This window comes from Fukomys damarensis, unplaced genomic scaffold (genome assembly GCF_012274545.1).
Source record: "Fukomys damarensis isolate Sample0158 unplaced genomic scaffold, DMR_v1.0_HiC HiC_scaffold_20, whole genome shotgun sequence".
Lineage (NCBI taxonomy): Eukaryota > Metazoa > Chordata > Mammalia > Rodentia > Bathyergidae > Fukomys > Fukomys damarensis.
In genome coordinates this window covers 10574873-10590087 of record NW_022900932.1, presented here as the reverse complement: position 1 = coordinate 10590087, position 15215 = coordinate 10574873, and the positions used below count along the sequence as shown (strand labels likewise).

Here is a 15215-nt window from a genome sequence, read left to right as displayed (position 1 = left end):
ATTTTAAAAATTCACATAGATGGGGCTGTTAACAGGACAGCTTAGTATATCAGAATATGTGTGGCCCTTGGAATACTCAAAATTAGGGTCAGAATTAGTTCAGAGACTTCTACTTTCTCTGTGATCTTGGGGATTGGGGTGTTGAGACAGGTTCTCGCTGTTTTCCTTGAAACAGGTCCAGGCTCTCCTTGAACTCACTATGTAGCCCAGGCTGTCCTTACTCACAGCAGCCCTCCTACCTCAGCCTCCCAAGTGTGGGGGTTACAGGCATCATCCCCACGCCTGGCTTTCTGCGTGATCTTGGCTTAGTCACCCAGCCATACTGAGACTCCATTTCCTCATCTATAAGGGATGGTGGTCATAATATCGGAGTCACAGGGATGAGAAAATTATTACAAGGCTAATAGCGCAAGAAGTACGTGGCAAGTATTAACTCTTATCTTTAAAAAAAACAACCTTGTAGCATCCCAGAGATAGGGCCATGTTTAAAATACATCTGAACTAAAGTAACTATGTTTAGAGCAGGCTTAAAATTATCCCAGCACCCCTCACTCTCTGAAAAAGAAAAACCTGATTTTCAAAACCTATTAATGTAGTTGAACAGTCAATTCGAATTTATCACTAAAAATAAAAATGAGTATATAAGAAGATACGGGGATTTCCTGAGACCATTCCTGTATCAAAGCCTTTCAGTTTTTCTATACAGACCAAGGGATTGAATTTCAGCTATTTCTTGTTTATTTGCTCAATTTGGAAACCATTTATTTAAAGACTGTCTAAATAGGACATACAGTACTTCCTTGGGTGGAAATAATTCAATACATCTGGATATTTATCTGATGTTTACTGACATCAAACAACAAAGAGGAAAGCTTCATCCAATTCCATTTTAAAGAACATTCACCTGAGCTTGCAGATTAACTAAAAGGGTAGCACTGTAAATGGTGCACATGCACTTTTCCTGCAGAAATCTAAAGGACACTTGATTGTTAAAAGTAATGAACATTGAGCTTTATAGTTCCCAAGGCTGCGATTACAGAGGCTAGCATCATTTCAGATCTGAAAGACCGTTCCATGCTGCAGATCTGATATGGCCGTATCCCACGAATGTAGTTCACTCTGCAGAGAAACAGTAAATGGCCTTCACGTGTCAAAGACTTCATTCCTCACAGTACAGGGAAGCGATTTCATAAAGACAAGGCCTTCTCTCAAGTGATAGTTTCTACAGACATCAAGGGCAAGAACCACATAGCTCAGCGAGGGAGGCACACAGGACTAAAGTGGGCTTGAGTTCTAACTTCACCAGGTGACATCCTGGCAAAGTGACTTAAGCTGCATATCCATTCTCAAAGGGGACATGTTGTTCGGAGGAGGATGGAGCTCCCTGCCTGAAAATGGGGAAAAGTACAAGGAAATCTAAAGAAGAACTAAAATGATGAAAGTTGAAACATCACAAAGGAATGAGGGTGCTTAATGTGGATGTAAGATGCAGACTTCCAGCCCCTCCTGTGCAAGTGGCAGCTCACTGAGGGTGCAGCCCCCATAGTCTTCCTAGGAGAGACTCCGAGCTGCAGCCTTAGCTCTGCTGTTTATGAGCTGTGTGGCCACAGCCGGGTTAGCTAACCTTGGACCTCCCTTTCCTCCTCTCTAACGCAAGGCCACACAACTCTACAGTGAACAAGGGGACGAGGCACACTGAACAACAGCTCCTGTAGGCCCACAAATCACCTACACACCTGGGGCTTCAGTGGCTCATGGGCAAAATGAGAATCATGATGCTCATTAGGTTTTCCTGAGCATTGCTTCAACTGAGCAATATCTGATAAGGGAAGCTAGCCCTCTTGGTACATACAAGGTCGATAATAAATAAAAGTCTGAACTGCAAAATGAGTACAGCAGCAACCACTGTGGTATTTGGGAAATGAGGTGAACTAATATAAGCTAATATATGAAAAGGCATTTTCACAGCTATACAGTACTATTATTCAAAAAGAATAAAAATACGCCTCTAACTTATCTAAGGTAGCTGGGTATCTGGTATTATTCTTAAAGATTTCTAAGATCAGCCTCAGTTTTATTAAGTATAAGGCCTTGTACATAATAGGTACTCAATACACAGCTCCTGAATGAACCTCCAGGGTGGCCTGGTGAGTAATGGAATATTAAAATGAGATCACAATTAGTCACTCTCTAATTTTCTCTTGGGAGAAAACAAAGGAGTTTTATCAGTGAGGTTTTAGGTTTTACATAAACTTCCTGACTGCCACAATATATACTAGAACAGTCTATTAAAGATAGCTTTGTAGGGCCAGGGATTTAGTACAAGGACTGGAGTTCGATCCCCAGTACCAAAAAGAAAAAACTAGCTTTGCTTTTAATGGAGGCCTTTCCTGAAGCTATCCAGGATTAGAAAAAAATTTCTTCTCACTATCCCTAAACAAGTGCAAAAACTTCTTTCTTTCTTTTTTTGTTTTTTGTTTGTTTGTTTGTTTGTTTGTTTTGTGTTTTGATTTGTTTTATTTTTTGTCTCTCAGAGGATGGGCTACAGTCCAGCCAATCTGTTTCAAGGTCACTGTGCTGAGACTGTGTGATAGTGACATACTCAGAGTTACTAAAGAAAAATGAAATCTAAGAACTGCTATATGGAATTCACTAGTTTGGGACAGGTGGTTTTAAAAAGGGAGCCATAGCCAGGAGAGGTAAGGTGGATATGGCAGGGCACACCTATAATCCCAGCACTCTGGGAGGCTGAGACAGGAGGATGGACAGTTTGAGCCCAGCCTGGGAAACTTAACAAAATAAAAAGAGCTCAGTGTGAAGGCATGACCTTAGTCATGTTCTCCCTCAGTCTTGGTTTCTTTCCTCCAAGAAGGTAAAACCCTCAACATTTTTGTGTATTTTCAAATAATCTCCACTCTCAGTGTTTTAGTGGGGAAAAATGGGTTGTGCAATATCTTGACTTCCTAAACAAATGCTCACTCACCAAGAAAACAAACTACCACAAATATACAATTACAGCCTATTTGCTTTCTTGTGGACAATTATTAATGCTTGCCGCAGAGAAAAGTCACCTTAACCTGATCTCAGGAAGGATTTCTGCACTCAACTTCCTGAAGAAACCCGAGACTTCTGAGATTCATGCCCAACTTGGATGAGTCAGAGCAGGTGATGGATGTGTTTTTTGACAGCACCAATCAATCCTAAAGATGCTAACAGGGAAGATACAGGGCCTAGCACTGGATCAAGGCTCCCAATTAACCATGAGTAAACAGGGAACTTCCTGGTCTCCACCCTAGGTCCCCAGAGCAAGTATGACCGATCCCTCCGCCTTCCCCACCCAGAAACAGTCCAATTCTCCCTTTTGGGTCTGCAGAAACCAGAGGTGAGGGCCCACATGCTACCTCTCCAGCATAAACAAGAATTCCCTTGACTTCCATGACTCAAGGGACACAGCTGAAGGACATGGCTTGGAGGTGAGTTATACCCCGGCTAACCTGTAACCTGTAGGTTACCTAAAAGCATCCGAAAGCTTTCAGAATGTAACGCTGTTGCTCAGAAACTTCCCCCTCCAAGAAATGAAAAGGATTTCCCTGGTATTTGAAAAACTGTCACTGATTCTTTTAACGGGCCAAACTCCAGAAACAGTAGCGACATTATCTTTATTACTACGCGGTAGAAATGCAAAGTACTGACATGTCTTATATAGATGTGACAGCTGAAAAGCAGGAGCTCTGGTGCTGAATTTTTTAATGCACACATACTCTGGTGCTCAGGAAATGCGAAATACTAAATATCACATGAGGGCATTTAAATCTGAGTCTTCCTCTATTCCTCCACAGACCACTCTCCTGACATCTAAAGCAGGGAGTGTCTTGGGGGGAAGTGGGGATCAAATCTGACCTGCCATATACACTTGAGATAAAATCAGGCTGTCCTATACAATGGGCCTGCTGTGCTTACAGAGTATGATCAATCAGCTGGGCTGAATGGGACAGCAGAGAACCTAAGACGACCCTGAAGATGAAACCCACGAAGAAACAGTCTCCATAGCTGTAAATGTTGAATGATCTGAAAACTCAGACTTCAGAAGAAATCCCCACCCTCTCTGTGAGACCAGACCAGCTCTAGCTAGTAAGAGCTCAGGTGAAAGTCTCTTTGTCTCAGGTAAAAAAGAAACTCATGTGTTGGCATGACGAATCTCCCCCCAGCTTTTGTTCCAACTGAGGCAAAGTCAGTCACAGTTACAAGCGTAAGGGAGGAAGGAGAAAGGCATCCGAGGGAAATGAATGACTACAGGAAAACACGTAGAATTCCTTTGTGTGTTTGTTTTTGCGGGACTGGGGATTGAACCCCAGGCCTCTGCATTGAGCTACATCCCCTTTTTTTTTAAATTGCCCAGTCTGGGCTCAAACTTTTGAATTCTCCTGCCTCAGCTTCCCAGAGTGCTGAACTACAAGCATACACCACCACACCCAGCTAGAATTCCTTTCTCGAAGAAAACATGTGAGGAGGGGGAAGCAGAGCATGCAGGCAGCTTTATAAAAGCTGTTTATAAAAGGGCGTGTGGAAACTCAGAAGTTGCTGTCGGCAAGCCTCCCTTAATACTGTGCTCAAACAAGTGTGGGTGTGTGGAAGGGTCTGCTTTCCTACGAGGCGCTCGCGGTGAGGTGCACCACAAGCCTGTGGTAAACTTCATGCAGAGATGGGAGGAAACAAGTCAATGGGCAGAGCCTGAACCAGCACACACAAGGCTCCTTCCTGCTGGTGCCCCTGGCAGGCTACTGTGCCAATGACATAACGACAGCCCAAGGTCTCTGCCGAAGCTCAGTGTGTCTGAGCCCCTGCTCCCACCGCTTGTCCTCCACTCCCTTCTCCCTGATTGGTCCTCACACCGAGCCGCGTAAAGCTCACACATTTCTTGAGAAAACTGGAGCATTCAGATGAAATATATATATATGGAGTCTGCTAATTTACAACGATGCCTCCTGACGGCTATCAAATGGAACCTCAACTGGCCTCCGGTGAACAGCCTGCCGGAGGAAGGGGACAGGACTCGAGACAGAACCTGGACTAGGACCGGGATGTGACTCTGGCCCAGTTCAAGTCACAGTGTCAAAGTGGTTGTAGTGAACTCAGGTTCGAATCGGGCTGGCACCCACCTCCGGGGGGTGAGATACAGCAGCTAGAGCATCACAGAGAGTCCCCGGGCATGGTGACACCTTGGTCAGGTGGCTGGCGATATCCAGGGTCCCGGAACTGTCTCCCAGTCATTCATTCATGCATTCATTAAAAACATCCTCTCTGAGGGTCCCCTCTGGTTCTGCGCTAGTCATTAGAGGTAATAACGGTGAATAAAGATACACTAAGATGACCGGGCAGTGCAGGCATGTAACCTTAGCACTCTGGGATGCTGAGGCAGGAGGACTGTTAGTTTGAACCCAGCCTGAGCACGTTAAAATTTAGTAAGACCTTGTGTCAAAACAAAAATTAAGAAAAGGACTGAGGATGCAACTCAATGTGAAGGACCTGGGTTCCATCCCCATTACCATTAAAATATATATATTTTTATATTAATATATAATTACAGATTCTTCATAAGATCAATCAAAACGCCAGCAAGTGTTACTGCAGAAACTGACAAGCTAATTATAGAATTTGTATGAAAACGAAAGGTACTAAAATAGTTAAAACAATTTTGAAAATGAAAACAGGACATATAATCTGATTTCAAGACTTAATGCTGCTATAATTAAACTAAACATAACATAAACATAAACATGTAGATCAATGAAACCGAATGAGTCCAAAAAACACTCATCCATATATAGCCAGTCCCTACTCAGTAACAAAGGGTGCTAGAACTATTAGACATACATACAAAGAACAAGAAGTCTTGACCCTTCATTATTCACAAAAATTCATTTAAAAAGGGTCATAACCCTAAACAGAAAAGTAAGATGTAACATTTATAGGAGCAAATATTATATATATATACATACACACACATATACCTGATCTCTGCTCAGAGTGTTTACAGTTGGGTAGGACAGACTGGCATTAATCAGATCATGATGTAACTGTGAGTGCTAAAGGAGATATCCTCAGAGCCATGAAAACATATGGTGGGGACCCCGAGTCCACCTGGGCTTCCTTTCGGTAGTGCTCACCGAGGCACAAATGGCAAGCAGATGTCTGGAGGTGCCTGGGTAAGGTTAGGGGGGCTTTAGGCAAAGCAAACAGTATGCATCCAGTTTCTGAGGACTTGAAAGAAAGCCAATGTGTGAAGGGCACAAAGCTCGGAACAGTGTCAGCAGAAGATGCAGAACAGCAAGGAGGGGCAGGTATGCAGGACCTGCTGCTGGGGAGGAGGCTCTGAGCCCCAGCCTAAGTGCACTCACAGGTCACCTGAGTTTGCTCATGACAGGGTGATATAATCAGAGGAGTGTTTCTAAAATCCCCTTCCAGCAGCTTCATAACAGGAACAGGGCAGGAGTCCAGTCCAGGACCAGACACAGAAGGAGGGCTATGCAGGGAAAACAGCAGCCAGAAGGGACACTAGGGTGGGGCCCAGGGGACACTCGGGAATATCAGAAGAGCCAACCCAGGGTACTCGGTGGCCTCAGTGCACTCGGCAAGGGGTGGCTTCTGAGATGCCTCCTGACTGGATCAGGGTCTGCTCTGGAGGAGCAAGATGGCTCCAGGGTAGAGGCCTTGGGCCTCTGGGTTGGCTCCACATCTTACACTGTGACTCAGGGTGACAGAACTGGAGTCTGTACTCTTAACAATCTCCCCAGGTGATGCGGGCCTATGCCAAAGCTTGAGAACAATGCGCATAATTTTTACTCATGACAGAAAGGAAAATTACCCAACACTGTTTTGATTTAATCTTCCCTATCGAGAAGAATGATCTTTAAATAGAAAGAAGAGAACAAACATACATAAGAGGAAATTAAGGCTCAGGAGAAGCAAAGAGATAAGGAAGAACAGTTTGCTGCTGCATTTGATGAGCTCAAGTCTCTGGTCTCAGATGAATTATGCCCCTCCCGGCCCCCAAGAATTTATGGCAACAAACAAGCAAGGCTTTAGCTTCACAGAGTGAGGTCTAAGAAGGTCTTCCTTACATAAAAAAAATGTGTCTCCCTAGAACTCCACTCACTACTCTTAGTTGTGCTCTCTGGGATCATTATTACCCATGAGAGTTGTTGAATTATTTGATGATAATGCCTTTAAAGATCACTATATAAAATACAATAGGTTTTATATTCTCTTACCAATGTGCCTTATTCTGAAAATGTCATTGCTAGTGGCAAAAATCTAAATTTCAACTCGTTTGTGTGTGTGCACACATGGGCACGTGCAGGTTCCAGTGCTAGATTAATTTGCAGTCCATGAAAAATACTTAAGTCATTTTCAAAGGCCTGTGTACAAGAACTTTTCATACTTGATCTTCACAGTGACTCGGAAAGCAGAAAGGATTCCCTCAAGTCTTGTTGCCTGGGGCCACCCGAACAACAGAGTCAAAGACATTTCACTGTTGCTGTCCCTGAACCTCAGCAAGACTATGCCTCACCCCCAGTGTGACCTGCGGATAGTGTAGAGGCCTACAGATGAGACAGAGGGTCAGAGTCTTGGATCTACCCAACATATTCACCAAAGTCTCACAAGATGAGAAGCAACCACTCGCAATTTCAAAACGAGCCAGCGTTGTGAGTAGTACCCAATACCGGATGAAGAGTCAGAACTAGAAAATGATCCAGAGGGATGAAAAGAGATAACTGGGGATGAGACAGGATCAGAGAAGTCAACACAATCTTCAGATGGGCGGGCAGCACATCAGCGGCTCCACTGCCCTGCAACCCACACAGACAGAGTTAAGAGGACAATGTTCCCAAAGGGTGGCGTCAGATTCAGCAACTGGAGAGGACATAGCAAGAGTGGGCCCTCTTGTCTATAAGGAACGGAGGAAGCTCCCGTCTACCCTTGACCCTTCCAAACCATACTCCCGGTCCCCACCTGCACTAACCCTGCCACCTGCCTGCTGTTCCTGCTCCACGTGCATGAGCTGGGTCACCCCCACCTGGAAAGCCCCTCTGTCAGTACCACCCCTAGCACCTGTGGGGCATCCCCCACACGGACACTGGCCCAGTCTGGTCCTCATCTCCATAATTTGTTCTGAGTCCTAAGAGATGAGATGACTCCCGTCACACCCAGGTCCCATCACACCATCGCCTGAAACTGTAGACGCACAGACGGCTGCCTAAAGCCACACCACGTTCCCCTTTCCTGCCACGCCGAGTGCTAATTTCAGCTCGGCGCATTTCAGAAACCCCCTAATGCTCCAGTTTCCTTATTCATTACCTAGGCCCACAATAGTGACTCTTGGGTTAAATCTGTCTTTCAAATACTACTCAAACTTTTGAAATCATTTAAAAAAAACAAGTCTTTATCACAGTAAACAAAACCCTAAAAATAATCTGATGGTCACAGCTGAGAGTAGTGCCTCACCATTCTGTTCCCAGAATGCTTCCACATATATTAACATGGAATAAAATACTTTTTCAGTTGGAAAATATCTAAATATCACTATTGCTACTAATCTTAGGCAGTATTGCTATTAATCTTGGGTGATTATGTGCACAGCCTGAGGTGCCTACCCATGATTAAACCTCACAACCCACCCCAGGATGCCAAACTTCAGGCAGGACCCAACCCTCCCCTGGACCAGCCCTGCAGGAGGGTGTTCTCTGCCAAGGCGGTCTCCCAGCCTCTGCTCATGTCCTCATCAAGGGTAAGAAGGGGGGTGTAAGGCCGGTGTGGTGGTGCACACCTGTAATCCCAGCACTCAGGAGGCTGAAGCAAGAGGATCACTGCAGGTTTGAGACCAGCCTGGGCTACACAGTGAGTTCAAGGACAACTTAAACTACATAGAGAAAGCCTGGCTAAAAAAATCAAAACAAAAAAGGAGAGAGAACGGTCCCTGGGAAACCAGTAGAGGGGAAAGGTATGCACACATGCACGGACAGACATACACCTATGCAAACATGTGTACGTGAATGTCACTCCAAGTATAAAGCTAAAGAGAAAGCTGATGCTTTGGGACAGAAAAGAGAATGAAAGCAAGAAGCCTACAGAAGGACTAGAAAACTAGTGTTGAGGACAAGAAGGACAAAATGAGGTACTGTATAGGAAACAGACTATTTTTATCACAACTAAGTACCAACTACACATTTTCTATTCTAGGTAGGAGAAAATAACAAAGGCAAGTTTTTGGAACAAAATCAATTTTTCTCAGAACCTCTCTATGTTTCCAAAAGCCTGACCAAGCCAGCACATCTTCAGATTAAGAGACAGAAATACAAAGAGAACATGTTTAAGACCCTAATGCCACCAGCAGGCTGAGCGACGAGGTGACCTGTGACCACAGCCCTTCATGGGGTCCCCAGAGCCTCATTCCTCATAGCTGATACAGGCTGCACCCGATTCTGCCCATCCTGGGGAGACGGCTGCCAGAGAGAAACAGGTGTGACTTGGTCTCCCCGCGCAGGATTTGTGCTAAGTAAGAATTGTGATGAGCACTTTGCTCTGAAAAGATAGACCTGGACATAGCTGCAGCTTATTGCCCAAAGATCTCAAAGAAGACAGGACAGGGTCTGCAGTGACCCCAAAGCTTGCCACCTAGGACCATCGCCAACGTGTCTACGAGTGACGGCCCCAGCTCCTTACAACACAAGTCATATTCAGGTGCACAGGACCACAGGTTGTGAACACTGGGTCCTTCTCAATGCCCTCTCCACACCCACTGCCAGAACCCTGCAGTCACTCCTCTGGCTCCCCAGCAGTCCCTGACCCCTCCTGGGCTCCTTCTCCTGCTGGTCCCCAGCTGCTGCTGCTGCCACCACGCCCACTCCACCACCTCCCAGTTTGTCCCACATTACAGAATCCTGTGGTCACTCCGCACTTGAAGGGAACAGTAGTCTGAGATGTGCACAACTCGGCCCACCACACACACAAGTGAACCCCTCAGGCCTAACTGCCATGGGTTCCTCTTCATAGTTAAGGAAGCCTTGTTTACCGTGTGAGGACAGACTTGGATTGAAATGGGGGAGAAACTGCTTCAATTCATCCAAGGTAACGGCTGATAAGATTTTTATGATTCTCAGGTGGTCTGGCGAGCTGATTTTTCAAGATATTCCTAAAAATGTTACCTTGCATACATGCCTTATGTAAGTGACAGAATCATTAAAAACCATTCTGTTTCATTTTAAAGTATAATTTATACACTTCTTTGTAGAAAACATCTTCTCCAAGGACCCTAAATAATACCTCATGGAAAAAGAAAAAGAGTAATCCCTGAGGACACGTCACTTCGACTGTCTGCAATGCCCCTTGAGATAAATGCAACTGCCTGCTAAAAATCTAGAACGCACGCTCTACTCTAACAGCTGAAGTTGGCCTTCAGCAAGCCCTTTGTCTAAGAATCAATTTCTTCCATCTATAAAACATGTACTTTCAGAATCGGTTCGTGGCTTTAATAGGAACTGACATAAAATGACTTTGTAAATGACAAAGAACTGCATAAATGAAAGTTTTTGGGTACAGAAATGGAGGAAACTGAGTCATAATAAAAGCACGTCAGCCTCCCAAGGGTGTGCAGTGGTTCGGAGCACAGGGCCCTGGAGCTGTGTGGATCTGCCGTAAATACCTGTGTCTATCAATTACGAGTTGTAAGTGGGACCATGGGTGAGTTATTTTCCCTCCATGGCCCTCTTGGTTTCCTAATGTTACCTACCTCAGAGACCTTAGCTCATAAGCTAAGCTAATGCCTAACTCATGATAAGCACTTAATAAATGGTAGCTAATAATATTTTAATCACAAAGGTCCCATAAAAAATTAGGACCAGAATGATCCTGGCACATACTTTCCGAAATGTCAATGACCTTTTTCTTCATTTATCACCGAACCAAAAGTCACCAAGTTTAAGGCAACAGGGGCACAGAAGTGAATAAAACATGAACCTGGACTTTGCAAAGTTCCATCTGATGGAAGAGACTGACTTGCAATCAAGTTATTGTCACCACAGGCAGCACAATGGAAGGGAGGGCGGTACACGCCGTGAGGAAGCCAGACTCAGCTTGGGGAGGCTGAAGAGGCTCACACAGAGGCAACAGCTGATCTCAGTTCTGAAGAAAGACCTGAAAATGTGTCTGGAAACACAATACCAGGAAGGGTGCCCAGCAAGAGAGAAAAGCATGTGCACAATGACCCATTAAGATTCAGAAGAAAAGTAGATGACACTGCAAGTGAATTGCACGTGCATCACACAGGGAGAAAGCCATGGTAAAACGAGAGGAGGGAGTGTCTAGCAGTTTGTACACAATGTCAAGGTCCACTCTTGGCCGAAGTGCCCCTAAAACCAGGTCTGTACCATGAAAACAAGCAATGTCCAGTATGTGCCTCCTTCCAGCTTCCACATCCAGGGAAAGCCAACACTCACTGCAAAGTGAAAGACAGCTAAGCATCAAGAGAACCAAGAGCTGCTGGGAAAGAAAAAAGGAAATCATACAAGGGAATCCTGCACCTTAGAAGACTTGTGGCAGGGAGCCCCCTGGAGGGCCAGAAGGGAGGTCGTGAGGTGAGGGGTGCCGCTGTCCTCCAGTCGCCCAAGTTTCAAACCCAGGAGTCCTGTCTCCCTCACCACCTGCAAGGTGGGCTCCTGAACAGCAACCTGAACACAGCCCTACTTCCGCCTTTACTGCCTGTGAGCCACTCTTCATGAAAACAGACATGATCTCCACATGCACAGAATCAGATAACGTCAGAGATGCCTACCGTGGCCCCCCAGGCCTCCCATAACCCAGCCCCTGTCAGCCTGAGCTTCCCGCCACCTGAAACTGCTGTTCCCCACACAGATCTTCAAGAACCCTTTCCCACCTTTCCAATCCAAGTTATCTCCTCACCTCCCAGGGTTGCTCTCCGTCAATGGCCCCATTTCATTTCCTCACAGCACTAGTACTTGAAATGACCTTGTATATACACTTCCTTCCCTATTTGTTGACCTGTCACGACAGTGTAAGCTCGTTGTTCACAGAAAATGCCTCTCTGATTACTTTACAACAATGCCCAACAGGCAGCAAGCACTCCGTAATTAGTTTCTGAAGGAACATGAAAAAGAGGAGCAGCCAATGACGAGGCATGTGGTCATTATGTGCTACAAAATGTACTGATGAAAAATAAAAGTGGAGAAAAAAAGAAAAGGCCAGAAAAAATGTCCCAACCCACCACACCAAGGGCTGGAGTCAGAAGGATTGTTTTTAGATGCAGCTGACCTGTCCAGAGGGTAATGGGTTTAAGGGAGTGATCATCACGACTTACTACTACGTGCTGAATCAAAAGAAGAAGACACATGTGCCTGACCATTGGTTTCCTGGCCCCGGAGGCGGGCAGCAGATGTCGGAATGATAAGAAGAGGGACAGAGGAAACAGCTACCTCAGGAAGCCATGAGGCAGAACATCAGCCATCAGAGATTTCAACGAAACAACCCCAGCCGACGGGTGCAGAGGAGTTAGAACCCCTGACCCTGGGAATTGTGAGACATGGGAGAAGAGGGAACTTGCAAAGGTTTCATTTCACTTTTCTGGGTCTCTGAAGACTTCTGCCTTTTTACAACGGCAAGCGAAAGGACCAGGGGTGACTGTGCAACCACGACCATTACGGTGCACACCTACAATTCCCACTATTCAGGAGTCTGAGGCAGGAGGATCACAAGTTTGAGGACAGCCTGGACAATTTAGACTCTGTCTCAAAAAAATAAATCGGTTGCTTAAGGACTAGGAATGCAGATCAGCGGTAGAGCACTTGCCTAGCATGGGTAAGACCTTAGGTTTAATCCCCAGAGAGGGGTAGAAGGAAGAGAGAGAGGGAGAGGGAGAGGCAGGGGGGTGCGAGCGAGTTCTGGAGACATCAGGAGTGCCCAGCCAATGACATAAATGGGTCCTGTTACGAACATCTTCATCCCAGGGGTTACACGAGCAAGAATGCAGATGTGGTACACTCTGAAGAAGTTACAACACCCATCATAGGATACTCTCAGGAATGTAAATTTAATCATGCAGTGATGTAAATCCTACTGGAATAGTGCCAAATGACTTAACTACAAAGCATTATGTTGAAATGTGATTTCTGCTATTATTCGTCACCAGGGAACAATGGCACCCTGAGATAAGAAATTAGAAAGAACAGTTAATACTAATAAGAAAGGCATAATATCCAGCCCTTCTTAAGGCTGACTTCTCATCCAAACTTTCATTCATTCATTCAATATTTTAATGAGACATTCTCCTGAGTTAGGCAAAAAAGAAAATACCTCAGGGTATTTACAATTGACCAGGGTAGGAGAGCAAAGGCAGACGCTGGAAAATAAGGCGATCTTAACTAAGGCACAGGGGATGGCCAGGCAGTGTGCAGATGAAGGTTCCTTGATGCTCTCCTGAAGAAGTCAAGACTTGGAAGGATGGATGGACTCGTGTCAGCAGACAGCCCAGGGAAGACAGGGTGGCTCCCTAAAGGGACAGGGAAGGATGAGGGCTCAAGTGACAATCACTAGGGCTCAGGGTGGCTTCAAGGGTTAGGCAGGAAAACCACCTCTTCCATTAGACTGACTCAGGGGTGGTGCCATTCCCTGCCTGCCACCTTACCCGAGACCCAACTCTCTACATGTGGGAGAGCTCTGGATCATAAACAAGAAAAAGGGTCCAGAGGTTTAAAACTCCAATGCCTTCAATGTGCTTTGATGCTGCCGCTGCTGGTCCTCCAACTGTCCTGGGGTTCTCTTGGTAACGTGGGTTCTGGAAGACTACACAGCCTTGAGTATGAAAGGCGCTCAAATTACCGCCCTGGCAATAAAGCCCACATGACCGAGAACTGGGAGCGTGGTGGCCTGTGGTTGTATGCCTGAATATTTGGCTTTTTTGTTGTTGTATTTTTTTTTCTTTTGGTTTTTGAGACAGGGTCTCACTATGTAGCCCAAGCTGGCCTCGAACTCACTGCACACCCCAGGCTGTCCTCGAACTCATAGCAACCCTCCTGCCTCATCCAACTGCTGGGATTACAGACGTACACCATGCCCAGCTACGCCTACTAGGAAAAGCTGTCGGATCTAACACCTCGTGGGTAAGAACATGAGGCAGGTGAGAGGAAGATAACATAGACTGTCTATAAATCAATTTTACTAGCACCGTAATCCCGGAATAAAGAGCCAACCCTCTTACAAAACATCCAAGAGGCTCTCAGTACCTAAAAATGAATCGGTTTTCTTTTTTCCATTTTTCGAAATAGACCCATTTTTGGAAATTCACTGCCCTGCTTTCCAATGAACCTGCCTGAGCCTCCGGATAGTGAGGAGGAAAGAGACACTGACTGAAGAGGTTGAAGAGCCAGGTCTGGGGAGATGGCTGTGACCCTGATGGGCCCGGGGACCCCACGCACTGCACACCCTGCTTGCATACCTGGGGCAGAGGAATATGCTGCCGAGACACAGACCCACACAACTCAGACCTCCAGAACTCCTCCATCTTCTGCTTTAATGACATCTAAGATACTTAGATTTTAGGTTCTGAGTGCCTTAATGAGACCTAAGGTACTTAGATTTTAACTGTGCTTAACTTAAATTTTAGGTTCTAAAACACTCTCTGGTTCTACTTCATGCTCTCACCTTTAGCATTTAAGGAGAAAGAGTTGAGAGAACTCTTTTAAGTGACTCTAGCACCTGGGAGGTTCCAAAGTCATTTTTAAAGGATGAGTCATTAACATAACTGGCAAACAGATAAGAGACTATAAGATTCAGAAATCAAACACTGAAAGAACCCAGTGGTTGCCAAATCACAACACACACACACACTCACACACACACACACAGAATTAGTCATCATAAGTCCATTACAAAACATATCTCTCAGAATTGCTATAAAGACAAAAAGTCAGCTACTATAACCCTTTCTCAGTGATCTAAAGTTCACTACTCTAAATGGAGCAGTAACTACAGCAGAATGCTTCAAATTAACAAGTCAGTGTAAATTCCATCCCTGCATTTTTATCAAGGATGCATATCAAGTGAATACACTGACCTTTTGATTTCTATATATCAATGCTTAAAGTTTTATATAGTCTAAGATATGGCCATGTATCACAGAGTTCTAATGTTCTTTTTTTTTTTTT

The 15215-nt window shown here is 45.2% G+C and overlaps 1 protein-coding gene across 1 annotated transcript in view; it reads right to left on the bottom strand.

Moving 5' to 3' along the window:
- Runx2 (RUNX family transcription factor 2) overlaps positions 1–15215 on the bottom strand; it is a 113713-nt gene that overhangs the window by 34405 nt on the left and 64093 nt on the right. The gene's annotated exons all lie outside the window — the stretch shown is intronic.